We start from the raw sequence: 27,210 nt of genomic DNA, 5'->3' as shown, positions 1-27,210 counted from the left end.
GGAGGGACATGTTGGCTGACACAGTACTTTGGGGAGTCTTCTGGCATCTTCCAGCCAGGGACCCAGGGATACCACACATCTTGCAACGTGGCAAGAAGACTCGTCCTGTCCACACTTCCAAGGGACATTTGGGATTGAGGGGCAGCCCGGCACAGTGTTGTACAGTGATCCTCAAACGTTTTGATCTTAAGACCCCTTTACCCTCTTAAACATTACTTAGGGCCCCGAATAGCTTTTCCTTACATGGCTTATATATATTGGTATTTATTATATAAGAAGGAACCCTGGTGATGCAGTGATTAAACTCTCGGCTGCTAACCAAAAGGTTGGCAATTTGAACCCACCCAGCGGCTCAGTTACAGAAAGACCTGGCGATCTGCTTCCGTAAAGATTACAGCCTAGAAAACCCTATGGGGCAGTTCTACTCTGTCACATGGGGTAGCTATGAGTTGGAATCGACTCGACGGCACCCAACAACAGCAACAGTTTATATAAGAAATTAAAACTGATATTCTCACATATTTTGACATATTATCAGGAGGGATCAGTCTCTGGAGAAGGACAGAGCCCAACAAGGATTGTGAGGATGGCGCAGGACCGGGCAGTGCTTCGTTCTGTAGTACATAGGGTCGCTATGAGTCAGCACTGACTCAACGGCCCCTAACACCAACAACCTTCTCTAAATATTTATCACTTCATTTAAAAATAGCAATCATAAATCGACCATAGGTTGACATAAATAACATTTTGACAGAAAAATAGCTATTTCTCAAAACAGCAAAAGAAAATCAGCAAGAAGAGTAGCATTGTTTACATTTCTGCAGAGCTCTTTAATGTCTGGCCAAGAGGCAAACCCCTGGGTTCTCATATTTGCTTCCCCATCCAATCCGGTGTGAAGCCACGTATCATTTGCTTCTGGAAACTTCCATTGTACACTTCCAAGAGAATGACAGTGGCAAAAGCAAACAACGTCTTAGTATTATTACGAAGGGCCCCAATGACCCGGGTGTGTCCCTGGAATGTAATTTAGGATCCACAGGTATAGTGGTTAAGAATCTGGCTTTTCAAGCCAGTCTGCCTGGGGTCACAACCTGCTTCTACCACAACCAGTTGAGTAGACTGAGGCAAGCTGTGAACTTCTCTGTGCCTCCCTCCCACCCGCTGTAAACCGGGGTAATAATTACCTGCCTGAAAACATTCTTCTGAGGCTAGAATGAGTTAACGTGTAGGCAGCTGTCAGGGCAGGGTTATGCTATTGTGATGGGTGACTGTGTGTGTCCACTTGGCTAAGCTACAGGGCCCAGTTGTTTGGCCAAGCACTAGTCTCATCTCTGTTATGAAGTGGTTACCTGTGATTAAATCAGAGGCCTTGTGATAAAGTGTTTGGCTACTAACCAGAAGGTCGGCAGTTCGAATCCACCAGGTGCTCCTTGGAAACCCAGTGGGGCAGTTCTATCCTGTTCTGTAGGGTTGCTGTAGACTCGACAACAATGGGTTTGGTTTTTGGTTTGGTAAATAAAGCAGATGGCCCTGCATAATGTGGATGGGCCTCATTTGAAGGCCTTTAGAACCAAAAGTGAGTTTCCTTAGGGTGTACTCTGCCTCCAGGATACAAACATTTTGCTAGACTCCTCTTTTCTTCCTGTTCCCGACCTGTGGATTTTGGACTTGGCAGCCTCCACAATCACATCAGCCAATTGATTAAAATAAATCGTCTCTCTCTCTCTCTCTCTCTCTCTCGACACACACACACACACACACACACATGCACACACACACACTCACGTGTATATATGTTCTGTTTCTCGAGAGAACCGTAAGACTACATAGAAACCAGAAAACCAAACCCGTTGCCATCGAGTCCATTCCGACTCCTAGCAACCCCACAGGACAGAGTAGAACTGCCCCGTAGGGTTTCCAAGGACCTGCCGGTGGATTTGAACTGCTGACCTTTTGGTTAACAGCCAAGCTTTTAACCACTGCACCACCAGGGCTTCATACATATACTAAAGCCCCAATTTTTTTTTTTTTAAGTTGCTAAAGCAAAACAGTTATCCATTTGACATTATTTCTAAGACTCCAAGTGTGTAAGACAGAGACAAAGGACACAGGAGCCTGAGAGAGTTTCCGTTCTGTCCAGGAGCCCCTTGCCCAGATAAGTGGTCAGCTGTGCAGGCCCCAGGCACCCCCAGAACTTCTGTCCCACCTCTTGGTTTCCCTCGAGCCTCCATCTAGGGCTTGATGATGATTCTTGATGTGGCTCCTCATTTCCTTTTCCTCCATTTCCTGGTGAAGCGACTGACTGTCTCCATTTAGCGCCTGATTGGGAACATCTGGCTGCTGGGTGGCAGAAATCAAAGAAAGACACGGCAGGCTGCTGGTGAAGGTCTTGCTGGTGCTTTGTTGGGGTCTCGTCTCGCACGGGAGCATTTTCCCGAAATGCCTTTTGTCTGGAAGCTCTCTATATGAGCTTCACCAGAAACAGCAAAAGCACACGCGCTCCCTCAGCCGTTGGAAGACCATGGCGGCTCCACAAGGCTTGGCCACACTGACAGCCAAAGCAACAGAACTTCTTAAGAAGGAGTTCATGATGTGAGTGTCTCTTAAACGTGTTTTCTTCCTTCTCTTCTGACTGTTCTCAGTGTGACACTCACTGGAAGACATTCTGAACTGGTCCAGATTCGCCCTGTCACTCCCCACTCTAGCTTACTCATTGATTCAATTATTGATGCAATGAACATGTATCTATCGAATGCACACTAGAGCCAGGCATGGTGCAGAGAGCTGGGGATGCTTCCGTAAGCTCACAGATGGAAACCCCTTTCTACCCTACCCTAGTGAAGCTTACCGTCTGGTGGGGAAGACTTCTGGTCAACACCAAAGTTACCAGATAAGAGATTCCAATGTGTGTAGGAAGATGAATGTTGTTGTGTGCTGTTGACTCGATTCCAACTCATAGCGACCCCATAGGACAGAGTAGAACTGCCCCGTAGGGTTTCCAAGCCTGTGATCTTTATGGGAGCAGACTGCCACATCTTTCTCCCGAGGAGTGGCTGGTGGGTTCGAACCACCGACCTTTCAGTTAACAGACAACAGCTTAACCACTGTGCCACTAGGGCTCTTTGGAAGATGACTAGTGCTATGTAAAAGGCTGGGGGGAGGATTTGGGAGGTTGACAGTGGAAGGTAGTGGGGTTGACCGCACCGAGAAGGTGACAGGTGAGCAGAGACCTGAAGCAGGTGAGCGCATCATCCACACAGGTATCTGGGGGAGAACATGCCAAGCAGGGGGAGAGGTGTGCCTGGTGAATCCGAGCATCCTCTGATGCTCAGGGATCCTGTGGCAAAGAGTGAGGGGCCAGGAGTAGGTGAGTCAAGACGGGGGAGGCAGGTCATACGCGCCTCATCGGCTTTTGGGTGACTCGTGGCTCTCAAGGTGACACTGTGCTTCTCGCTGCTCTTCAGTGACCCTATTGCTGATTTCTAAGCTCCTCAAGTTACTCATCCTCACCTCTGGGAACCACCCCGACACCATCCCTGGGCTTGGAGCTCCTCCTCCGTGCTCCCAGGATAGTCCTTGTTGACCCTCCAGCCCAGCACCCTCAACTTAGAGGGCAAATTAATCCAGTCTGTCTCCCCACGAGGCTGCAGAGGCAGCGGCTGGGCCCTCCGTGTTCTCCCCTGCCCAGTGGGACACCAGTGGCCCTGCATTCCATGTCTCCATGTCTTTGTTCGTGCAGTGCCCTGGACAGAGGCGCCACCTCCAGCCTCTGCACCCCCAGCACTGCCTGCAAGTCCTTTGTGCCACGAAGGCCCTTCTCAGAGGCCGTCTCTGCTCTAGAACCCTTTTCATCCTGCCCCAAATGGACTGGTCGCCCTCCTTCTTGCTCTGCCCCTCAGAACCCCACTCGCCTTCCCCGTGTGCCTTTCCAAAGGCTCCCAGCACAGTCTGCCTGGCATTTGTCTGCCGGATTCCTTCACTAACCAGTTTGGGTTTTTTTAAGCTTTTAATGAGGACTGAATGAGTTACTATCATCCCAATTTTTTCAGATAAGAATCTGAAGCACAGAGGGGTTAAGAACTTGCGCAAGGTTGCCCAGCTAGGAAGTGGCAGAGCCAGGCACAAACCCAGGCAGTCCTGGAGATGGAGCTTGCAACCAGCAAACAACACTCCCGCTTCTAGCAGACACCTCATTTTGCAGGCGTGAGCACCCTACCGCTTCTTCCAGTTCTCACGACAGGCAGCCCTGACTTGGGAAGCTCGGCCTGGGCTCTGGCCAGCCCACATTTCGGCCAGCTGTTGAGCAGAAGATTCCCTTCTTTGCAGATGCAGCAGCAGCTCTACCCAGCCCGGGGGTCTCCTGGACACCAGAGACCTTCACCCACTAATGTTCATCTTCCCATCACTCGTTCACTAGCCAGAGCCTGGGGTCTGGGCTCCTGCAGATTGTTCTAGATGCAGAGGATGGAGGTAGAAAGAGCTGATGGAGACATTTAAGGTTCCCCAACCACCCAGAGCCACGACATCTTGTAGAGGTCTCATCAGAGGGTTCATTGAGCCGTAGTGTGCTTCAGCCAGCTAATGTCTCCACAGAGAAGGCATGCACTGAGGGGCCAGGCGCCTGATGGCTCTGGGTGCTTGAGATACAAACACATGTCAGAGAGAAGTGACAGAACACTGGGGCTTGCAGGCAACAGAGAAACCACAGAAAACCCTGCAATTACAGGACAAGAACAAAATAACGAGCTGCTATGGCCCCTGGGGCGGAAATAGCCCAACATGACTTCCCAGAGTTAGAATTCGCCCGGGAAGACTGCAGAGTGGGGTTTACAAGAGGGCAAGAGGGTTCACAGAGCAGCGAGGGGCGTTTCCAGCCTAGTGCAGTACTTGATGGCAGCAGGACTGGTCTGGTAGTGCAGTGGGTAGGCTTACTCCCGCATTTCGTTTACATAACAATTTAGCAAAGTCTGGCCTTTTTTCAGCAGCTGCCAGATGACAAAACAGAGGTTCAGAGAAGTGAGGTGACTTGCCCAAGCCTACTAGAGTGGTGAGTTTTGAACCCAGATCTGATCGACTCCAGATCCAGGCCTCCATCCGTGCCAACCAAGGAGCATGTTTGTATTGTCACCTCCTGGCAAAGGAGCTGCATGTTGACAAAGAACAAGCGAGAGGTTGTTTTACTCTAGGTGTCCCTGGGTGGGGCCTACGGGTAAGTGCTGACTACAAGGCTTTCACATGGTCAAGCTCAACATCAGTGGGGTGGAGAAGTATACTCTCCCCTCAGAAGTGGGGGAGAAGTATTTGCCAATAGTCTGATACAGTGCTGCTCAAACTATAAACTGTAAACTCAAAACCAGACCCACTGACATCGAGTCGACTCGTAGCAACCCTATAAGACATGGTAGAATTCCTCCATAGGGTTTTCAAGGCTATAATCTTTACAGAAGCAGACTGCCACTTCTTTCTCCCGCAGAGTGGCCTGTGGGTTCCAACTGCTGACCTTTTGGTTAGCAACCGGGCTCTTAACCACTGTGCCACCAGGGCTCCCGCTCAAACTATAGCCTGCATCATAATCTCCCAGCCTGCATCATAATCTCCCAGAGGGCTCCCAGCCCCAGGATTTCTGATTGGCTGGGTCTGGGGCGAGGCCTGAGAATTTGCATTTCTAGCAAGCTCCAGGGTGACAGCGCTGCTGTGAGTCCAGCCCAGGGAGAGCGCCTTGAATAGCACTGCCCTCAGGCACGCCACGGAGCCCCGGTGGCGCAGCGCTTAAGAGCTCAGCTGCTGATCAAAAGGTCTGCAGTTCGAATCCACCAGCCGCTGCTTGAAAACCCTATGGGGCAGTTCTACTCTGTCCTAAAGGGTCCCTATGAGTTAAAATCTGCTTGATGGCAACAGGTTTGGTTTTTTGGGTTTTCATGCACTTGACAAAGAACACTGGTGGCACAGTAGTTAAGTGCTCAGCTGTTGAGAGGTCAATGCTTTGAACTCAATAGCCATTCGCCAGAGAAAAGACCTAGTGATCTGTTCCTGTAAAGATTACAGCCCAGGAAACCCTATGGGGCCGTTCTCCTCTGTCCCCTGGGGTCACTCTGAGTCGGAATCGGCTCCACAGCATACAATAACTTGCTCAGCTACTAGCTAAAAGGTTGGCGGTTGAACCCACCCAGAGGTGCCTCAACAGGAAGTCCTAGTGATCTGCTTCCAAAAGGTCACAGCCTTCAAAACCCTACGGAGCGCAGTTCTACCCTGCACACATGGGGTCACCACGAGTCAGATTCGACTCAACTACAACTGGTTCGGTGTTCTCGGTTTACTACGCCACACGCGCCCCTGGGTAGTGCAAGCAGTTAATGTGCTCACTGCTAACTGAAAGGTTTGCAGTTTGAGTTCAACCAGACTCCTGAGAAGAAAAGCCAGGTGATCTACTTCCAGAAAATCAGCCACTGAAAACCCTACGGAGCACAGTTCTACTCCGACAAACCTGGAGTCGCCATGAGTCAGACCCATATACCGCAGGAGGCACAGCCCATCAGGGCGCCAATCTGGGATAAAGGTGAGGCCAGAGAGCTGGGAGTCAGTGGAGTAGCAGATACTTACTGTCTGAGGCCCACCGCGTGCTGGACTTCACTCAGGCACGGGGAGCGCGGGGTGAACAATACCGCTGAATCCAGCTCTCTAAGCTCGTCACCCCCAAGGGAAGTGGCAGAGTGAGAAAGGGCCATCTGTGCCCCAGGGGTATGTGCTGGAGGGAGCCCTGGGTGAGCACCCTTTGAGGTAGATACCGGTTTCTTTATTCCTCCTTGCTTTACAGAGGAGGAAACAGAGGCTCAGAGAGGTTAAGTAGCTTGCCCAAGGATGCCCAGCACCCAGGCAATTTGGCTCAGGGTTCACATGCTTAACCACTAGGCTTTCCTGTCTCTCATCATGGAAGGAGAGACATCTGTGCACCTGTGTGGTTATCAAAGTGTGACACGGGCTGTGACAGGGGCGGGGCATGTGGCGTCTGTTTGCCCTTTGGCTAATGCAGGCCTAGACCTCCTGGTCTTCTGCCCTCTTGCCATATGGAGGACTGAACAGCCCCTCAGGAAGGGCTGTGACTCCCCTCCCAAGCCCAGCAGCTCCCCTCTCGCTGGTAGGAAGGTGGGAGACCTCTCGCTGCTTTCTGGGGCTCCTGGCGCAGGCGGGGACCTGGCAGTGGGGTGGGGGAGGCACAGATCCATCTGTTTGGAATTAAATGCTGACTGAGCCCAGTTGGCCAGAGCCTGCCTCCGTGAAGCCAGAAAACAGTTTGGAAACATTCTGCTAAATGTTTCCTCAGGCCGCGCCGTCTCTGCTCTTGGGATACCTCCCCGGTCTTCCCTTTCATCTCTGCGATGGCCTCTGGGGGACAGACGTGATAAGACACTTGCCTTGCCTTGGGGGGCAGTGGGAGGGAGACAGTGTTCTGGGGGCTCACCCCCAAACCAGAGAAGGGCTTCACTCCAGGGGGGACAATGATGACAGAATGACAATGGCAACATCTGTGTTTATTGTGTGCTAACGGGGTGCCAGGCCCTTTGCATTTTACGCTTAGGTCTTATCATGTTCGCCCAAAGTTTGCAAATGAAACCAGGGCTCCTAGAGGTTACCTAAGACTCCACGGTCACTGAGTGAGTTGGGTGGGATTTGAACCCAGGGCATTCAGACGCCAGTGCCCTGGCCTCATGGGTCAGCTGTCATGTGGGATAAAGTACTGAGGCGTCAGAGAGACGGCCTGCGGTCCCCCTTCCTGCTCGTCACTTGGCAGCTGTGTGGCCTCAGGCAAGTTGGTTGACTTCTCTGAGCCTCAGACCTTGAGCCAGGACATGGGAATTATGGTGTATTCCCACAGGGAGATGGCAAGGAGATAAAACCACATCACAGCTGTGACCCTGCTTTCAAAGTAAAGGAAGGGTCTGTCTTGGCTCCCGGGGTACAAGTGCTGACAGACTGTGAGAGGGGAGATGTGGATATGGGTCCCTGGGGAGGCACAGAATCTGGGGACAGTATTCCAGAGCCCCCTTCTAGGGAAGCCTTATTTATTTATTTATTCATTCATTCATACATGCATACATGTATGTTGCTTTTAGCTGCCGACTCTGACTCATGGTGACCCCATGTACAACAGAACGAAATTTTTCTTCCTAGTCTCTTGGTCTGGAATCTCTGCTGAAACCCGTTCAGCATCATAGCAACACACAAGTCTCCACTGACAAAAGGGTGGTGGCCACATATGAGGTGCGTTGGCCGAGAATTGAACCCTGGTCTCCCGCATAGAAGGCAAAACTTTTACCACTAAGCCAGCACTGCCCCCTCATATATACATACATACATACATACATACATACATACATACATACATACATACATACTTCCTCCCTTCCTCCCTTCCTCCCTTCCTCCCTTCCTCCCTTCCTCCCTTCCTCCCTTCCTCTCTTCATCCCTTCCTCCCTCCCTCCCTGGCTCAGCCTCCTCACTCACACCCCTACCTGCATCTCCTTTGCTGGCTTCCTATATTTCTTCCTATTTTCCCAGCCTGCTTTGGGCCTATGCCTCTGAAAATGAAATCTCAGGCCTTGGATGACACAACCTAGGAGGCTCTCCCATTAAAACCGCCCTTGGGAGATTGCTCAGATCAGGGTCCTGGGGGAGGTTCCAGCCTAGTGCTGGGTTGCTGGTGTAAAGGTACCACCATTATCTGTTTGTTTAGTTTTTACTTTCTGATACATAAAATTAGCCCATAATCACTGAAGAAAATCTGGAAAGGAGAGAAAACTAACAAGATACAGAAAAAAAAAAGAAAATCCCCCAGCGTTGCCCCTCCCGCAAAGTATCACTCTTAACATTAACACTGGAGAATACTTTCTTTCGCCGAATTTTAGTTCCTGCAAGGTTAAAAGCATACTGGAGCTGTCATTCAGATTCTGAAATTGTTTCCTCATTTTTTTCCCCAGTTTAGTAGTATAGCAGACATTTCCACATGTTATTTTAAAGTCTTCGTGAACATTATTAATGATGCAGAATTTTCCATCGTATAACAGATACTTGAACATACCATGACTGACTTAATCTTTTCCTTCAGGTAGAGCACGTTTGCACTTTCTAGCATTTTGCAATTAAAAATATCATAAAGATAAACATCTTTGGGCGCCAAACTGTCTGCATGTTGAGCTATTTCCTTAGAGTTGATTCCTAGAAGGGACGTTAAGAGGTGGACTTGGAGGAGCACTATTTTTTTTTTTAGTTCTTCAATTTAGGGAAAGTTTTTTTTTTTTTTTTTATTGTACTTTAGATGAAGGTTTACAGAACAAACTAGTATCTCATTGAACAATTAGTACACGTATCATTTTATGACATTGGTTAACAACTCCACAACATGTCAACACTCTCTCTTCTAGATTTTGAGTTACCGATTACCAGCTTTCCTGTCCCCTACTGCCTTCTAGTCCTTGCCCCTGGGCTGGTGTGCCCCTTTAGTCTCGTTTTGTTTTATGGGCCTGTCTAATCTTTGGCTGAAGGGTGAACCTTGGGAGTGACTTCATTACTGGGCTAAAAGGGTGTCCGGGGGCCATACTCTCAGGGTTTCTCCAGTCTCTGTCAGGCCAGTAAGTCTGGTCTTTTTTTGTGAGTTAGAATTTTGTTCTACATTTTTCTCCAGCTCTGCCCGGGACCCTCTGTTGTGATGCTTGTCAGACAGTCAGTGGTGGTAGCCAGGCACCATCTAGCTATACTGGACTCAGTCTGGTGGAGGCCGTGGTAGTTGTGGTCCATTAGTCCTTTGGACTAATCTTTTCCTTGTATCTTGTTTTCTTCATTCTCCCTTGCTCCCAAAGGGGTGAGACCAGTTAAGTATCTTAGATGGCCACTCACAGGCTTTTAAGACCCCAGACGCTACACACCAAAGTAGAATGTAGAACACTTTCTTTATAAACTATGTTATGCCAGTTGAGCTAGATGTTCTCTGAGACCATGGTCCCCACAGCCCTCAGCCCAGCAATTCGTCCCTCAGGGAGTTTGGATATGTCTATGGAGCTTCCATGACCTTGCCTTAGACAAGTTATGCTGGCTTCCCCAGTATTGTGTACTGTCTTACCCTTCACCAAAGTTACCACTTATCTATTGTCTATTTAGAGTTTTTCCGTCCCTACCCCTCCCCTCCCTCGGAACCATCAAAGATTGTTTCCTTTTGTGTGTAAACCTTTTCATGGGTTATTACAGTAGTGGTCTCATACAATATTTGTCCTTTTGTGATTGATTTATTTCACTCAGCGTAATGCCCTCCACATTCACCCATGTTATAAGATGCTTTGCAGATTCATCATTCTTCTTTCTTGTTGCATAGTACTCCATTGTGTGTATGTACCCTAGCGTGTTTATCCATTCGTCTGTTGATGGGCATCTAGGTTGTCTCCATCTTTTTGCTATCGTGAACAATGTTTCAGTGAACATGGGTGTGCATATGTCTGTTCGTGTGACGACTCTTATTTCTCTAGAATATGTTCCTAGGAGTGGGATTGCTGGATCATAGTATTTCTATTTCTAGCTTTCTAAGGAAGCGCAGTATCACTTTCCAAAATGGTTGAATCATTTTGCATTCCCACCAGCAGTGCATAAGAGTTCCGATCTCCTCGCAGACTCTCCAACATTTGTTATTTTCTGTTTTTTTGATTCGTGACAGTAATGCCGGGGTGAGATGGTATCTCATTGTGGTTTTGATTTGCATTTCTCTAATGGCTAGTGATCGCGAGCATTTCCTCATGTGTCTGTTATCCGCTTGAATGTCTTCTCCGGTGAAGTATCTGTTCATTTCCTTTGCCAATTTTTTAATTGGATTATTTGTCTTTTTGTTGCAGAGGTGTTGGATTTCTTGCAGATTTTAGAGATTAGACCTTTGTCTGACTTGTAGTAGCCAGAACATTTTTCCCAGTCTGTAGGTTCTCTTTTTACCTGTTTGGTGAAGTCTTTTGATGAGCGTTAAGTGTTTAATTTTTAGAACATCCCAGTTATCTAGCTTATCTTCTGCGGTTTGTGTATTGTTATTGGTTTGTATCCTGTTAGTGCCATGTATTAGGGCCTCTAGCGTTGATCGTATTTTTTCTTCTATGAACTTCATAGTCTTTGGCTTTATATTTAGGTCTTTGATCCATTTGGAATTAGTTTTTGTGTATGGTGTGAGGTGTGGGTCCTATTTCATTTTTTTTTTTTTTTTTTTGCAGATGGACATCCAGTTTTGCCAGCACCATCTGTTAAAAAGACTCTCTTTTCCCCATTGGATGGACTTTGGGCCCTTGTCGAAGATCAGGTGACCATAGGTGATAGATTTACATCTGGGTTCTCAATTCTGTTCCATTGGACAGTGTATCTGTCGTATGGAGGAGCACTTTTTGAGGCTCTTTTTTTTTTTTATTGTTGTGCTTTAAGTGAAAGTTTAAAATTCAAGTTCGTTTCTCATACAAAAATTTATACATACATTGCTCTGTGACCCTAATTGCTCTCCCTGTACTGTGACAACACACTCTTCCTTTCCACCCCTGATTTCCTGTGACCATTCAACCAGCTCCTAACCCTCTCTGCCTTCTATTCTCACCTCTGGACAGGAGCTGCCCATTTAGTCTCTTGTATCTACTTGAGCTAAGAAGCACACTCTACACAAGTATCATTTTATGTCCCATAGTCCAGGCTACTTTTTGTCTGAAGAGTTGGCCTCGGGAATGGTTTTAGTTTTGGGCTAACAGAGCCTGGGGGCCATGTCTTCAGGGTCCCTCCAGTCACTTTTTGAGGCTCTTAATGCCCCTTGCGGAAGTTCATTTGTGTAGACTGAAGGCTAGGGTGGAGCAGAGAAGGCAGGAACAATGCCTCCTCCACTGGGGGTTCCTGTTTCTGCTAAACAGCATTAAAACCCAAGGACCCCACCCCTGCTCCTGACTCAGATGGGTCCAGGCCCAACATCCTTCTTGATGACCCGGAAGAAGCTAGAGGAGTCTTGATGATCTGAGATAAGCTTCACTGAAAGCCGGGGGGGGGGGGGGGGGCCGGGGGGCGGGGGGGGGGCGGGGGGGGCACTGGGAAGGCAGAGGATGGGAAGGCAGAGGATGGCGGTGGGGGGGGGGGCTGCCTGGAGCAATGGAATTCACAGCAGAATATGTGCAAAACTGCAGCCTGCAGGCTCTGTGCGCACTCTCCCTCCCCTCCCCTCCTCTTCAGTTTTCCTGATTGGTCTTCCCAGCATCTGACCTGTTATGCATTTACTTCCTTGTTGGGTCTCTGTGTCTCCTGGAATTTAAACTCCATTTGCCTCTTTTGTTCCCTGCTGTAACCCTAGCACCTGGACCGTGCCTGGCCAGCACTAAATTTTTCCAGTTCCAACTGTCCTCGCGTCGACTCCGACTCATGGCGACCCTTGGTGTGTCAGAGTAGAACTGTGCTCCACAGGGTTTTCAATGGCTGACTTTTTCAGAAGTAGATTGCCAAGCCTTTCTTCTAAGGTGCCTCTGGGTGGACTCGAACCTCCAACCTTTCAGTTAGCAACTGAGCACATTCACCATTTTTACCACCCAAGGTCTCCTCATAGAATATGTTTAGTAAATATTTATTGAATGAATAAACGATGAATGAGGAAAAATGTAAAGGCTCGTTCAAAGGTCTCAAAACATGATCGCTAGCAGTAACAATACTTGGCCATGTTTGCGTATTGGGCACTTACTGCGTGCCTGGCAGGTATTTCACAGATACCTCCCCAGGAAAACTGAGGTGGCTCTGTTATCGTCCCTGCCCCCCTCATTATATCAGCAACATTGTTCCATGTTATTTAAAGTTCGCCACGAACATTAGTCACGATGCAGAATCTGTCTTCCTTCGCCATGTATAAGAACACACTGGAATTTGCTTGATACTTTCCTTGATTCTTCGGAGAGTTCTGGCCTTTACGCAGGAGTGGAATTGCTGAAGCGTGTTATTGCTGTTAGCTGCCTGTCAAGTCAATTCTGACTCATGGCATAAGGTATGCCTATTCGTAATTTGCCCAATCCTGCAGGCGGCTCCCCAGAATGGGTGAGGAGTTTGCCTTTCCATCAGCAGGACGCGAACCCTGTGTCCTCTCACGCCCGCCAACACTCGGCATCACAAGGCCTTCTAATTTTTGCCAGGTTAATAGGTGTCAAGCGATGTCTCGAGTGTTCGGTGTGTTTGTCTGATTGCTACTGAGGCCCAGACCTCTGTGCCTGCCCTGCCCTCGGCTGGCCCCCAAAGCTCCCTCGCCCCCACTTTGGGCTCTCTCTCTCCCCCTCTCTTCTACTTGTCCTTCATGATACAGCATAGTCATTCACCCCTTTAGAAGGCTCTGTCCCAAGGCCCGTCTCTCTGCTCCCCTAGTCTCCCTCTAATATCACCAGCTGAGGTTGTGTTTACAAGCCTAGCCCCAAAGTCTCATGAAGCTTTTGTCAAAGCCTGCTCAGCACCTACAGGCTGTGTAACCTCCATCCAGGGTCTTAACCTCTCTGAGCCTCAGGGCCCTCACCTGCAAACTGGGGATTACAAATAGCACCTCCTGGGAGCAGTTTTCTTGAGAAGTAGGTGAGATATTTTATGCCAAGTGTTTGACCCATGGTATGGCTGAGTAAATGGTAGCTATTGGTCTTTAAAGCCCTAAGAATCCTGCATTGTCTTTACCTGTTTACCAGACTGGCCACACGGCCTGGAGCACTCAGGATAGGGCTGTGGTCCCCGCATCTTTGTATTCCCAGTCCCCCCAAGGAGTGCCGGGCAAACAGTAAGACTAGCTCTGAGGAATGATGTCAGCCTTGCTGGAGGAGGAGATTTAAACATAAATGACGGGTTGGTCAGGATGCCTTTTTACAGTCCCTTCCAACCCTGAAATTCTGATCAGGAAATTACCCAGGAAAATGTTCTCCTTGCAGGATTCTTTCTAGGGTTTCTAAACGGGGCCTTTATTACACGGTCCAGGTAATTGTAGGAGGCTGCAGCAGAGTGCTCCGCAGGACCTGTGGCTGGCTGGTGCATTTCGGCGGCTATCATCTTTCCGCTGACCCGGGGATCTAATCCTGGCAGAGGTGGAGCCTCTCCCATCAGCAGGGAGGTGGGAGGCAGCGCTGGAGGACTCAGCCTCAAGCCAACCATCCCACCCTCCTTGTCTCACCCCAGAGGATAGCAGGGCAGCATCTGTGAATAATACCGGGAAAATCACAGGCAGCCAGAGCAGAGGAGACCTTTACAACATCCAGCCCAGGGATCCTGGTCTCAAATGCCCACAGGAGCTGAGTGGGTAAAATGAATGGGTAAAGAAGCCTGGTAGACAATAGGGAGTGGTGGGGTTTGTGGCCAACGAGAAAACTGACCAGGTGCTGACCAAAGGAGACAGCTGCTGCTCAGCTCCCGGGGATTTGTCACTAAATGTTCCTGGTCCTCCCATTTCTCAAGGGAAGCCAGAGGTCCATATTTGTAGGTGAAGTTTTCTGATTTATTATTCAGCCATAAAGAGAAATGAAATTCCAATGCATGCTATGGCTTAGCTGAACCTTGAAAACAGTGTGCTGTGTGAAATAAGTCAGACACGGAAGGACAAATATTCTATGATCTCACTTGTGGGAGATATCGCAAAGAGGAAAACAATGGTGCCCGGCTACCACCCGTGACCGCCCTGACGGGGAACACAACAGAGAGTCTCTGACGGAGCAGGAGAAAAGTGAGGTGCAGAATTCAAATTCTAGTAAAAAGACCAGACTTAATGGTCTGACTGAGACCGGAGGAACCCCAGAAAGCATGGCCCCCGGACTCTCTGTCATACCGGAACTAAAACCATTCCCGAGGCCAACTCTTCAGACAGAGATTAGACTGGACTGTGGGACATAAAATGATATTCGTGAAGAGTGTGCTTCTCAGTGCAAGTAGATACAAGAGACTAAATGGGCAGCTCCTGTCCGTAGGTGTGATGAGAAGGCAGAGAGGGTTAGGAGCTGGTTGAATGGACATGGGAAATTCGGAGTAGAAAGGAGGAGCGTGCCGTCACAGTATAGGGAGAACAATCAGAGTCACATAACAATGTACGTATAAATTTTTGTATGACAGAATAACTTGAACTGTAAACTTTCACTTAAAGTAGAATAAGCAAATGCACAGAGACCAAAGTTTATTGGTAGTTACCAGGGGTGGGTGAGGGAGGAAGGGGAAGCTACTGCTTATGGGGCACTGAGCTTATGTTCAGGGTGATGAAACAATGTGGAAACAGATCGTAGTGATGGCTGTACACATGGTGAACATAACATCATTGAATTGTACACATAAAAAAGGTTGAAATGGCTATTGTTTTGTCATATATATTTTACCACAATAACAATGATAATAATAACCCTATAGGTGTGCGCACACACACACACACAAAGTTGCAGCTAATTCAAATTTTTGTCACACACTGTGGGGACAGACAAAACACATCTCAGCAAGGCACCAGTTTCCATATCCTCTGATTTAGCACCACGTTTGGCAGATTGGTAAACCGAGGCTCAGAGAATTTGGAGACTTGTCAGAAGTCTCAGGGAGTTCGCAAGCCCACTGGACGTGAAGAACAAGTCCTTTGGGTCTCAGTCTGAGGCGTGTGGTGTCCACCCTGAATGGGCTCCTCACCACCACCTTTCACCGAGGCAGAAACCGAAGCCCAGAGAGGGAGAGGGACTTGCCCAGAGTCACACAGCGGGTAATGGCAGAGTCTGGAGTGGGGCTGGGCACCCGGGCCTTCATCCACGGACTGTCCAGCCCACTCTTTTGCCAAAAATGGCCCTGGAATGTTTTCAGTAAAGGCCTGACCAGGTGCTTGGCAAAGGGCAAATTCTGACTGGCCGCCCACCCGCAGGAAATAGTTTACACAAGGTGGGCAGATGCTGCCAGGGCACTAGTTCTGCCTGGGGAGGGTGGTTTGTGAGTTTTCTGAATTAACACTTTCATCCCTGAAGGTGCAGAGATCAAATTTGGCCTCTTTCTGAAGGGTCCTCCATCTGAATGTCTGGGATCTGATCAAAGGGCACGTTCTGGCCTTTGAAAGACAAAAAATGGACCTTCTTGAGTCTCTCTGCTGTTGCCGCCATTATTAGCTGCCATGATGTCAGCCCCTGACTCATGGTGACCCCATGCCCACAGGAGAACAAAACACTGCCGGGTCCTGTGCCATCCCCATGATCAGTTGTGGATCAGACTGTTGTGATCCACGAGGTTTTCATGGATTGATTTTCCAAAGTAGATCACCAGGCCTTTCTTTCTAGTCTGCCTTAGCTCTGCTGAGGCCTGTTCACCATCACAGCAACACACAAGCCTCCAATGACAGACAGGTGGTGGCTGTGCATGAGGTGCATTGGCTGGGAATCAAACCAGGGCTGCTGTTAGAGGGGGGCAAAGGATGCTGGGAAGCTAACAGGACAACTGTCTTGCCAGGCAGCCCTGCCTGTCCTGATTTCTGGCCCATCCAGCTCTCTTCCACAGCATGAAAAAGCCCCCACTCTGCTGCCTGTGATATGATGGGGAGCAACACGGACATGGCTTTGGCCCACTCTGAGCCAGTGCCGTGATCCTGAAACCAGAGTGACGGCACGGCACCTGTTCCTTGTTGCCAGGGAGCACGGTGTGCAAGGCCGGAAATGGTCATGTGACGGATGAATCATCTGTTGCTCAGCCGCGTTAATCTTTGATATTCCAGTATGTAAAAATGATACATCTTTGCTGTTTGTAATTTGTATCACTTAGATAATTAATGAAGTAGACTGCTCTTTATCACTTATTGGTCATTTGTATTCTTTCTGTGTTGATTTGCCTTTCATCTCCTTTCCCCATCTTTTTTAATTTTGAAATTATTTTATTTCTTAAATTGTTGTAAAAATATATATAACACAACATTTGCCAATTCAACATTTTTCAGGTGTACAATTTAGGGATATCAATTACTTTAATCATGTCTTCATTTTTTTTAAATTACGGGTGTGTGTGTGTGCCTTTATTATTATTATTTTGTAAGAGCTCTTTATATGTGATGAATACTAACCAGGTATCTGAAAATTGCTGCAAAAATGCTTTCTAATTTGCCACTTATTTTTCACTGTTGTTCGGGGCATTTAATCCCTTAGGGCAAGGGTAGGCAGATATTTTCAGATAGTAAATACTTCAGGCTTTGAGACCCATACAGTTTCTGTGGCAACTACTCAACTCTGCCCTTGTAGCATGAAAGCAGCCATAGACAATATGTACATGAACGGGCATGGCTGTGTTCTAATAAAACTCTATTGGCAAAAAGAGGCAGCCGACCTACAGGCTGTATTTTGCCAACTCCTGCCTTAGAGAAGTTTACGATTCTTGTGCATTCAGTCTTGGTTTTTACGTAAATGTAGAATTTTCCTTGAAACAAAGGCCTTCCCCATTCCAAAATTATCGAGTTGACCCCAACTGATGGTGACTCCATGTGTGTCAGAGTAGAACTGTGCTCCATAGGGTTTTCAATGGCTGAATTTTTATCAGAAGTAGATTGCCAGGCCTTTCTTCTGAGGCACCTCTGGGTGGACTCAAACCTCCAACCTTTCAGTTAGCAGCCACGCATGTTAGCCGTTTGCACCACCCAGGGACTCCCAATGCACACTCAAGTGATTAGTGAATGTCAGTCATTATTGCATGTCAAGTGTCTGGCACATAGTAGGTGTTGAATAAAGACAGTATTTGCCCATCTGTGTTTATATATGTGCCGGAACAATTCCATGATATTAAGCCTTTTGCAAAACCCCCGGGTTGAACGCATATCTACCTCCCCATAAGCACAACTAATTAAAAGCCCTCAGGCCCAGATAACCTTGCTTTCCTTCCTTAGCAAGCTTCAGCTTCATGAGAATCCTCACAATGTGTTTGTTGATCTGTTAAAACCTTCGAGATGAGTATTTACTGCCAGAATGTACAAGTGTATAAGACAGATTTAATTCAGGCGCTGGGTAACAATGGTGGAGTTTTAAAGAGGGAAAATGGCAAGGTTTTCATTTCTTTGCCCTCTATCTGCTATGACTACAAGCACTTCTGTTTATCACTTAAAATCCTATTTGAAAAGGTCACTGGTTATTTACGTGAATCATGCAGTGTGGGGACTTAGGAGAAAAGAACTGAAACCCAGCCTGCTCAGACTCCTCCTTCACTCCCTGGGTTTGCCCTGAGTCCCCACTGTGCTCTCAGCTTGCGGTGGTAGCCCACGGGGGTCAGGAATTCTGGAGGTCACAGCACCACAAAACCCAGGCATGCTGTGATGCTGTTAATGATGGTGAAAAGACCAGAGACTCGTACTCAGATTGTGCTGAGTTTGTCAGTGACCTTCAACTCACTCAGTATTAGCAGCATACCCACTTTACAGAGGGTAAGACTGAGGCTCCAGGTACTTTAACACTGGTTTAACAGGGCCTAGCAAATAAGCAGCAGAACCTGGCGCTGCCTTCGGATGGGAAGCAGCCATCTCTGAAGGCTCACAGTCTACCCTCGTTTGTCTCTAACCGTGCCCTGCTTGTGTCCCTGAGTCTCTCCAGCCCACCTTTCCTTTGATGTACGATGAAATGAAGGACTGATGAAATATTTATGAGCCACATATCTGATTGGCGCCCTCACGATAAAGCCCAGAGAAGCACTTTGGAAAGTGGAGCTGGTGTTCAAAAGGCCACTAATTAGTTTATTCACGAAGTTTAAGCTTCAGGATTGAAATACCCAACGTGAAAGAGGGTCTCGGCCGGGAACTCCCGCAGGAGCAGGTGTGCAGTGTGGCTTCCCGGGGACAGAGCTGAGCCATAGGAAGGGAGTAGAAAGGGGAATCTTGAGGAGCCTTCACCTTGCTAGTTTGTGATGCATGGTGCTGCGTCGCGCCCTCCTGGAGCGACTTGATCAGGACTGCCTGCTCCTCTGACCTCGCCTTGTAAAATTACCCGTGTTCAGCACGCCCACGTTGCCCTGGCCTCCTGGCCGCTCCGTGAAGACAAGCTCATTTCTGCCTTACAATGTTGCGCTGACTGTCCCCTCTGCCTGACCTCTGCTCTCTTCACCCCATCTTTGCATGGCTGACTCATGCAGAATTTCAGCTTGGAGCCTTCCCCTGCGCCGCCTTCCCTGAAATTCACTGTCACGGCACCCACCTTAATTTTCTGCAAAAACATTTACCATTGCCTACTCTGTGTTCTTATTTCATGATTTATCTGTGTATGTCAGCTTCAGGAGGAGAGGGGGTTCACCTTTGTATCCCCAGCCCCCAAAACGGGGTCTAGCATAGGCAGGGGACCCAATGAGTCATTGCTGAATGACCAGTGGCTCTGGTTCCTCATTATCAAACCAAGAGTTTGGACCAGGTGGTTGTTGAGGGTCCTCCATGCTGTTGAAAATGCTCTCTGAACTTGAAGGAGCACTTGGCTTCTGAGGCTCTCTCCCTCATGGTCACTGCTAGAGCACCTCACGCAGGGGCTCAGTTCCCTCCATGCAGAGCCTGAGGCAGGGATTCTGTGCAAGGGGTTTCCTGAGCCTGCTCCAGGAGAAGGGGAGGGAGGGAAGCAGGAAGTCCCCCTGGGTAGGACAGGGCAGGGGGTGGGGCTGAGCAGGGACTGCTCCCAGCTGGAGTCTGCCTTCAGCCTGATCCCACAGAGACCCTGGAGTGTGAACCCACATGAGGCTTGTTCCACATTGTGAAAAAGGGCCTGCCTCGCACAGCTGCGTGTCCACCAGCCATTGTCCGTGGGCTTCCCAGAGTGGTGGGGAGCAAGGGGGCGGTGACCTCCCAGGTAAGGCAGCTCCTGTTTGGCTGGGCCAATTCTTTGGAGAAAGGGGCAGGTGGGAGCTGTTAGCAGCCAAAGGTCACAGCAGCTGAGGGGTGGGTGCCCCCCCCCATAAAAGGCAATCTGAGCAGAACGCCCACAGCTTCCACTCCACAGGGACCTGGTGCTTCAGGCAGCCTGACCCCAGCTGAGGAAATGAACACCTGAAACCTGCCTGTCCAGGTGAAGTGACTCCAAGGGGCCCTCAGAGTAATTTGCTACCTCAGGGAAGTCCAGCATCTCCTGATCACCAACCCTGGCCCCCCCATTCCTCTCAGGTTTCCACTTGTCCTTGGGGTAGTCCCAGAGAACACTGTGTGCTGGGAACTCCCCTGGGAGCTTTGTGTGTATCATCTCATTTAACTCTCCCAGCAATCCCAGGAGGTGGGTCTGAGAATGCCCATCTCCAAAGGGTGGGAACTATGGCTCCCAGAGGTGAAACACCTCCCCCACGGCCTCACAAAGCGGCAGCATCAGGATTCACACCCGAGGTTCTGGACCTAAGCGTCTGATCTTCCCACTCCCCCCACGGCCTCTGTGAGGCTGGGTGGGACTAGAAGAGGCATCACCAGACTATGCCTTCCTGCTCCTCCTTGTCTTCCTCCTCCTCCTGCTCCTCTTTGTAGCCCCATAAAGCACAGGAGAACTTCAGACTGCAAAGAAGGAAGTCAAACCTTGAACCTCTTGCAATGTTTTTCTCCTTCTGATAAGTTGTGCAGTTGAAAAATCAGATCCACCCAACAAAAGATGAAAACACCCTCATTTCTCTTCCTTTTGTTCCTGGGTAATGGTTCAAACACCAAATTACTTGGACTCCGCAGAGTGCAAGACACATTTGTTGCATTCAGTTATTGGATTTCTGTCTTTCTATCCTGCTGCCTACAGTCTTTACAGGCTCCCAGTTATCCTTGGGGTAAGGTCCCAACCTTTGGGCCTGGATTTCTAGGCCCCTTGGCTGTTGCCACCCTCCTTCCTATCCAATTCCATCCCTTGGTGATGCCCACCACCACCTCCCACTGGAGTGCAGAGGGGAGCAGGCATTTGCTCACTTGCTAAAAATATTAGCTTCTATTTAGGAAACCCTTGCCTCCTGCCGGGGGTTGGGCTGAGCATTTTGTATGTGTGATCTGTGGAATCCTCACAAGAACCCTAGGAGGTCAGTCTTGTTTTTTGTGTATTACAGATGAGGAAAAGAAACCCAGAGAGTTTAAATAACCTACTCAAAGTCTCATGCCAATAAATAGTAGATCCAAGGAGTAAACCCACGGTTATCTGGCCACATACCCTGCGCACCTGTCTGCTAGACTAGTGCTGCCCTATAGAATTTCCCCAGTGATGGAAATGTTCCATATCTGTACCATCCAATTCGGGTAGTGGAACTGAGGCACTGTATTTGTAATTTTATTTAATTTTAATTTAAAATAGCTGCACATGGCTAGTGGCTATAAAGAACTGTGAAAAGCCTCAGATGTTACCCTACTTGTAAGCTAATAAGTTAGCCTGCCCCCATTTTTTTTTTCCTTTTTTTTATTGTTGTAGTTTAAGTGAAGTTTACATTTGTTATGTGACCCTAATTGTTCTCCCCATACTGTGACGGCACACTCCTCCTTTCCACCCCCAATTTCCCACGTCCATTCAACCAGCTGCTAACCCTCTCTGCCTTCTCATCTCACCTCCGGACAGACGCTTCCAGTTTAGTCCCTTGTGTCTACTTGAGCTAAGAGGCACACTCCTCACGAGTATCACTTTATGTCCCACAGTCCAGTCCAATCTTTGTCTGAAGAGCTGGCCTCAGAAATTATTTTAGTTCTGGGCTGATAGAGAATCTGGGGGCCGTGCTTTCCGGGGTTCCTCCAGTCTCAGTCAGACCGTTAAGTCTGCTCTTCTTACTAGAATGCAAGTTCTGCACCCCGCCTTTCTCCTGCTCCATCAGGGACTCTCTGTTGTGTTCGCTGTCAGGCCTGCCACAATTTTATGGATGCTGGCTGAAGACACGAGCTCCCTGGATTAGAGATAAAGAGCTTTATTACTCACAGCACAGCAGGCAGCCTGGATTTCATATATGCATCGTTTCTGTGTGCTCCCCAAGGCCCACGGGTTTGCGTTATAGTTGAGGAACCCTGATCACTTTTGATAGTCCAGAAGAAAACCTACCCAACCTTTCCCCTGGAGGGAGATGTTCTTCATGATATTGAATAGCAAGCAAGGCTGACCTCTTCTCTGGGGAAGACACTAGCTCTCTCTTCCAAGGCTATTCTCTATTCATTCTTAAAAAGACAATCTAGAACAAAAGCTGCCAGCGCCTCTGCTCTTAAGATGTGCAGAAGCAGGAAAGACCTGTGGACAATTGTGTCCCCTCAGAAATTGCCACATCACATAGAGCAGCTCCAGATGAGCCTGGGTGCCTACTCTGTCATGAGTGCTTCACGTGTGTTCCACTGTTCACCATCCCAGGAGCCTGTGCAGTTAGCGCCAGCTTCCCCCTTTCTTAGATGAATAAATGGAAGTTTACTCCGTCCTACTCCCAGAACTTTCATAGGGAGGATATCCCTGCCCACGATATTGGATGGATCTCTCTACTCATAACCAGAAAACAACAAACCCTGGGATGTTCCTCCTCCTTGCTACCTTCAAAACTTCACTCTTCAAGACTGAAATTGTTTGGCCAAATTCTTCCCTTCTTCCCAGGTCCATTGCCAGTCTCACTTCCTCCCTGAAGCCTTCCCTGCCCAGCCGGTGCTGACTTTGGCTGCTTCTTCTCTAACATAGCACATCCTGTTGCATATTCTTAACTGGCAGCTCCTGCGGGCAGAGCCAGTACCGTCCCATCTCTACACCCCCACCCCCACATTCTGTGTCGCAGGATTTGGGGTGTATGTAGGGAGGGTGACAAACTAACCAACAAGGACCCAGTCCACAAGCCCAGACCTCCAGCTCCTATCTCAAGCCCTGAGTTGAATTCACAGCTCGCTGCCTCACTTCCCATCCCAGGATTCAGGGGTGTGTAGACACACTTGACCCTTTCCCAGAAAGGAGAGGATGAAGTTCTGACACGACTCAACAGCTTGTTGACTTGTGTTGAGTTTTGGTAAACCCACCCATGCGGGTAGAGAAACTTGACATTTGCCTTCCAAGCCAGCATAAGGAATGCATCTCATTTCCTTCTAAGTGCCTGGAAGGCAGTGGCGCCCTGCCCGAGCTGGGCCCGGGAGGCCAGGTTCTAGTCCAAGTTCTGATTCTAACTGGCTGTGTGGCCTTGGGGAAGGAGGGCACTCCTCCTTTCCTGGCCTCGGTTTCTCATCTATGAAGTGGAGCTGGGATGAAAGGGAGAGGAGGCAGCCCCTCAAGATATCTTCCCACACCACCTTCCATCCCAAGCATGTCCTCTCTGCTCCTCCTGTAGCCTGCTTTTTGCTGCCTCCCTGAGCTGAGCTGGTCTCAGCCTTCTCCAGGAGAAGTTAGACACCCCTCCCCAACTCTCTGGCTGAGGGAGCATTCGTTTCTTGGCAGCTGCCACCGCCTTGTTTCTGGAAGGATGTGCTGAGAGAGCACCCCCTTGGGGTCAGGCAGCTCTTAATTCCAATCCAGCCCCAACCATTTCAGCCTTGACACATCATACCATCATCGTAACTGCCACCCACACTGAGCACTTACTAGATGTCTTCATATTAATGCTCTTACAGAATCTTTGCAACCACCCCAGGAGGTGGGTACTTTTATTATCCCTCTCGTGCAGATGAGGAAACTGAGGGTCAAAGAGGTAAAGTGGCTTATTCATGGCCACCCAATTAAAAAAAAAAAGCCAATAAGTTGATTCCAACTCAGAGTGACCCTGTATCTATGGCCACAGAGCTGATGAATGGCTGGTGAACGGCAGAGCCTGGACTGGAAGCCAGATCTGACCACCAACTCAGGTCTTACAGGTTGAGTTTTGTTGATAGGAGATAGAATAATTGCAAAAGGAACCTTGCAGTTGTCAGCGTTGCTGTGTAACAGACGACCCCCAAATCTCAGTGATTTACAGCAAATGTTTATTCCTTGTTCACACGACAGTGGGTGTGGGTTGACTGTAGTCAGCTGCTGTACAGCTCTGTTGCATATGTTCTCTCCATCTAAGGTCCTGGCTGGAGATAGTCCCAATCTTTTCTTTCTTCCCAGTTGCTGTTGATTCAATTCCAACTCATGGCAATCCCATGTGTGTCAGAGTAGAACTGTGCTCCGTAGGGTTTCCAATGGCTGATTTTTTTAAAGTAGATCACCAGGCCTTTTATTCCGAGACGTCTCTGGTTAGATTCGAACCTCTAACCTTTTGGTTAGCAGGCAAGTGCATTAACCTTTTGCACCACCCAGGGACAATCCCTATCTAGGGCATGTCATTCTCATGAAAGAGCTGAACCACAGTCAGATTCAAAGATTGTGGTCAGACATGGCACACATCATATCTACTCAAACTCTACCAGCCAAAGCAGATCAGTGGCCAAGTCCAGCATCAATGGAGCGGGATGGTATAGTGCTCCCACATGGAGCAGTCAGGCGCATCAAAAACCATTTGCATCATACAACCGATCACATATTACTGGGCCCTGCAGCCAGATGGCTGGGTCTGAGTCCTGCCCCTGTTGTTTATAATAGGCTGTGTCGCTTAGTTGGGTGGCTTTCATCTCTCTGTGTCTCTGCTTCCTAGTCTATAAAATGGGGACGATAATTACAGCCCCTATTTCGCAGGGCTGGTGTGAAGATTTAAATGAGTTAGGCATGCAATGTGCTTGGACCGGTCTGGCCCAGAAGGAGGCCCTCAATAAATGCTAGATTATCAGCCATACCTTGGTCGTTCCATATCATATTGGTGGGGTGTTTCCCTGTGCTGATGATGCCTTACTTCATTTGTCTTTGAATCCTTGGCACCTGTCACAATCCCTGGCACCAACGAGGTGCTCCAAAAATTCATTTTCAGAATCATACAATGAAGCCCCAGGCAGTTAACCGAAGCCTACGAGGGTCCAAGGAGCCCTGGGTGCACCCCCAGCTGTGTCACTAACCTGCTGTGTGGCTCTGGACAAGTGGCTGTCTGGTGCCAACCAGGATCCCTCCCATTAAGAAAAGGTTGTTTCATGGCAACATCTCAGGGGATTTCATCTTCTCGTGGCCTTTTATGCCTGCACCCACACAGTGGGGGAATGTTCAGAGCCAAAGCCAACTTGGAGAGATCTTCTTTTACAAAAGCACTGTTATAAACTCCAAAATGGCAATAGTTCTCAGTCCCCCGCCCACCAGCTCGGACCCCCATCAAGGAACCACATAATGACCCCCTCACAGCAGAGCTGGGCGGTGGGGTATCAGAACGTACCCCCACTGCCCTGTGTCTGGGGAGGTTTCCGGGTCTTGCTTAGGGGCCCGGTGTGTTTTGATCTTGAGTAACCATTCATGGATGCGGAACTACCCAGACCCTAAGTGGCCTCTTGGGATCCCATAAAACCCATTTAAAAAAACCGTTGCCATTGAGTCCATCCCAACTCATAGCGACCCTATAAGACAGGGTAGAACTGCCCCATAGGGTTTCCAAGGAGCTGCTGGTGGATTCAAATAGCCGACCTTTTGGTCAGCAGCCAAACGCTTAACCACTGTGCCACCAGCACCCAAACACCCTGCATTATTTCTCCTTCCTGATCTGTGTGAGCGCTCCCACCTCTGGCCTTGCTTGGGAAGGGCTGGAATGGAAGCCGTTTGTATCACAGAGGGCTCTATTAGGCAGGAAGAAAGGATCAAAGGGCCTCCGGCAAGATGGCCCTTCCAAGCCCCCACCTGGTATAGGTCAGCCTAGCAAGACAGAGAGGTCAGCAAGATGTGAAAGTTCTTGGCTGCCTCCCAGCTCACTGCTAATTAATTACCAGAATGGTGAATAATTCAGGGCACTTTGACTCAGAGCCTCCATTTCTTCATCTGAAAAATGGAAGCAATGACATTTTCCAAGAGATGTGCAGCATCTGGCCAGAATAACCAACCAGCTGCTGTCGAGTTGACTCTGACTCACAGCACCCGCCGTGTGTCAGAGCAGAACTGTGCTCCATAGGGTTTTCAGTAGCTGATTTTTCAGCCCAGAAGGAACCAGGCCTTTCTTCCAAGTCACCTCTGGGTGGGCTTGAACTTGCAAACTTTCGGTTAACAGCCAAACGCATTAACTGTTTGCAACACCCAGGGACTCCATGGCCCAAAATATGTAATAATAATAATAACAACAACAACAGTTACTATTAGGGTGCGCGCTCATGTCAGCCATGCCATAAGCACTTTGTACACATGGCCCCTCTTAAGCCTTCGGACAACCGTAGGATGTAGATACCATTATTATCCCTGTTTTACAGGTGAGGAAACTGAGGCAGGGTGATGTTAAGTGACCCACCAAAGTTGTGCAGCCATGAGTGGCAGAGCCGGGAGATGAACCCAAGCGGTCCGGCTCCACCACCCATGCCCCAACCACTGCGCATATGGCCTCACTTTCTGTTAGGTACGCGAGAGTGTGCCTCCCACCCCCGCGCGTGTGACGGCAGAAAGGAAGCAAACAGCACATGCTGCTTTTTCTGGAAAGTAATTATTTTCAATGAAATTATTGTTTCAACAAGTCCTCCTCTCGGGTTGCTTCCATGGAGAGTCAGAGGCAGGCCAGGCCCCAGTGAGAGCCCCACCTCCAGCCTTTCCCAGGCACCTCCTCCTCCTCAGGCTGGCCTGGGTGGCCCGTAGGCAATAATCACATCCTCGGGCCTCTGTGGATCAATTATGGATGCGCTAAAAAGGTCAGCGAGCTCTGTCCCTGCAGCTCTGAGGGCGCTCTGGTGGACTGACCGGTGGACTGAAGGGACCTCCAGTGGCAGAGGGGAAGAAACCCAGGTGGTCTTAACAATTCAGAAAGTTAGCAAACTTTCCATCCCCGGCCCCTGGTGGGGAAGCATCTCACACACCACCAGTGGACGAGTAAAAGCAGCATGTGACTGGACGCGGCTGCAAGACCCGACCAGGATCCAAACCAGCTGCCGGCGAGTTGACTCTGACTCACAGCGACCCCGTGTGTGTCAGAGTAGAACTCTGCTCCGTAGGGTTTTCATAGCTTTTGAAAGCAGATTGCCAGGCCTTTCTTCTGAGGTGCCTTTAGGTGGATTCGAACCTGTAAACTTTCAGTTAGTAGCTGAGCCTTCCATTTGCACCCCCCAGGGACTCCTTCCAAGAGGTATTATTATTATTGTTGTTGTTATTCTTTTGTTGTGGTTGCTGTTTAGCGAGGGCCCTCTCCGTATTCAAGTCTAGGAAAAAAGCTCAAACAGCAACAAATCATCTCCTAATTCTCACATTCAAGTTCTCTCCTTTTTCCTTCCAA

At 48.9% G+C, this 27,210-nt stretch overlaps 1 protein-coding gene across 10 annotated transcripts in view; it reads left to right on the top strand.

The window, feature by feature from the left end:
• ST3GAL1 (ST3 beta-galactoside alpha-2,3-sialyltransferase 1) overlaps nucleotides 1-27,210 on the top strand; it is a 101,833-nt gene that overhangs the window by 39,733 nt on the left and 34,890 nt on the right. The window contains exon 3 of one of the 10 annotated variants that reach the window (XR_002823530.1): nucleotides 4,983-5,860. The exons of 4 other annotated variants lie outside the window; for them this stretch is intronic. The gene's annotated coding sequence lies outside the window, so the exon portion shown is untranslated. 5 more of the 10 variants (XR_002823531.1, XM_023728218.1, XM_004373019.2 and 2 more) reach the window with 5 other exon arrangements.

The sequence above is a fragment of the Trichechus manatus genome, unplaced genomic scaffold (genome assembly GCF_000243295.1).
Source record: "Trichechus manatus latirostris isolate Lorelei unplaced genomic scaffold, TriManLat1.0 scaffold00022, whole genome shotgun sequence".
Lineage (NCBI taxonomy): Eukaryota > Metazoa > Chordata > Mammalia > Sirenia > Trichechidae > Trichechus > Trichechus manatus.
This window is presented reverse-complemented; position numbering and strand designations above follow the sequence as displayed.